This window comes from Hipposideros armiger, unplaced genomic scaffold (genome assembly GCF_001890085.2).
Source record: "Hipposideros armiger isolate ML-2016 unplaced genomic scaffold, ASM189008v1 scaffold_80, whole genome shotgun sequence".
Lineage (NCBI taxonomy): Eukaryota > Metazoa > Chordata > Mammalia > Chiroptera > Hipposideridae > Hipposideros > Hipposideros armiger.
This window is the reverse complement of record NW_017731430.1, coordinates 1,415,212-1,417,244: the sequence shown is the minus strand read 5'-3', so window position 1 is coordinate 1,417,244 and position 2,033 is coordinate 1,415,212.

Below are 2,033 nucleotides of genomic sequence, written 5' to 3'. Positions count from 1 at the left end.
TGTGTTGATGGGGGAGAAACTGTTGAAGATTATAAGAGAATAAGGATACAGAGCAAACAAATACAATATGTGGAACCTTTCTGAATCCTAATTAAACCACGCCAACGGTAAATAAACATTAGGGGGTTCCTTGTGGGGAATGATAATATTAGATGATATTAAGGAATTACTGTTACATTTTCTTAAGTGTGATAGTCTCATAGCTGTTATGTAAGAAACTGACCTTAAGGTTTAGAAAGGCATGCTGAACTATTTCGGGGTAACATAGGCTTTAAATGCTTCTACAGGTTTGTATGTGGACATAGTATCAGTCAACTCCCTTCATGATTAAGTCATTTTGAACTGAGCTTTCTTAAACGGTGTGTTTGAATGCTGATAATAATTACCTAGTGGAGAGGGAAAAACTGGTGGTTCAGGAGGGAGAAAGGAGCATTTCTGGAGTAAGATCCCTGTGCAAGCAAGAAGAGTTTTGCTCACCCAGGGACCCAGGGACCCAGGGACCCACACCAGCCCTCAAAGTGTTTGTTACGGATCCCTAGCAAGAAAAGTACAGACATTGAGAATACACACTGAAAAGCTTTTCTAACAATTTGACAGAGTACTTTCATGCCTATCGAATCTAACCATCTAAATCGGGCTTGTAGAAAAACGATGCATTTCCTGTTACTTTATAACAGAAACACTCATAACGGATGTGATATTTATTATTTTACCATCACTGCTGCCAGGGCTTCCTAACCTGGGTCCGTGGCTGCACCCCGGGAGCTCTGTGAACCCCTTTCATGGTATGCCAAATGGAATGGTACACAGATCCACACACGCAAACACAGTCATACGTACGTCATACACGTGTCACACACACCTGTCAGTAGCTTTCATCAGGTTCTCGTAGAGATCCACAACCCAANCAGAAACACTCATAACGGATGTGATATTTATTATTTTACCATCACTGCTGCCAGGGCTTCCTAACCTGGGTCCGTGGCTGCACCCCGGGAGCTCTGTGAACCCCTTTCATGGTATGCCAAATGGAATGGTACACAGATCCACACACGCAAACACAGTCATACGTACGTCATACACGTGTCACACACACCTGTCAGTAGCTTTCATCAGGTTCTCGTAGAGATCCACAACCCAAAAATGCTGACGAACCCTCGCCCCAGAGTTGCCTTAGAGTAACCCTTCCCACTCTACTTAGAGTTGCCTCGGTGGACACTTTCCACCCCCCCCCCCAATTTCCAGATTTTAAAATTCTCAAATGCTAATGCCATGTTTGTGTGGCCCCATCACCTGGAGCCATTAAAGTACAAAGGTCTTTGGTTGTTCTGCTCATCACTGTGCCGAAAGGAAGCTCTTAAAACAAACCCTACAAGGAAACCAAGATGCCCCCTGTCAAACAATCTCCCTCACACCCAAGTCTCAGGCCCCAATCACTCCTTCCTGCCCATCTCAGCTCTGCCAGGTTGGCAGGCTCCGTTTGAACAATCCTTGATGGCTTAGCTACTCCCCACACGATTAACTGTTTAAACAAATTCCAGAAAGCACATCAATTATTACTAATGAATTCCAAATCAACTCATCCAGAACTGCAAAGGGCTACCAGATGTTTCAGGCAAAGAGAAAAGAGCGGGGTGGAGGCACAGGAGAGGGCAAATTCTTTCCCACTGCTCTGTTAACTTGGACGTGAAAGCTATAATTTATCAAGGCACCCGACACAAAGAGGCATCACAGTCATTTAAAAATATTTCTTGGAGAGTGTTTGAACATTAATTTCATTGTGGAATACGACTTTACATTGACAAAATTAGCAAAAACTCTTCAGATCTCTTTTACGTATATAAATAGGCTGTGACTATTTCTTATCTGTCCAGGTGAGTAAATTAAGGCAAACTGAAACCCATAGGTTTAAAAAAAAACCATAGTAAGACTATGTTTAGAAACCAGATGCTCTGAGATTATCGTTGGATGCTGTCATTTTTCAAAAAAACAGTGAGTGCATAGACATAAAAGTTTTCCAAGGACTAAAGCCA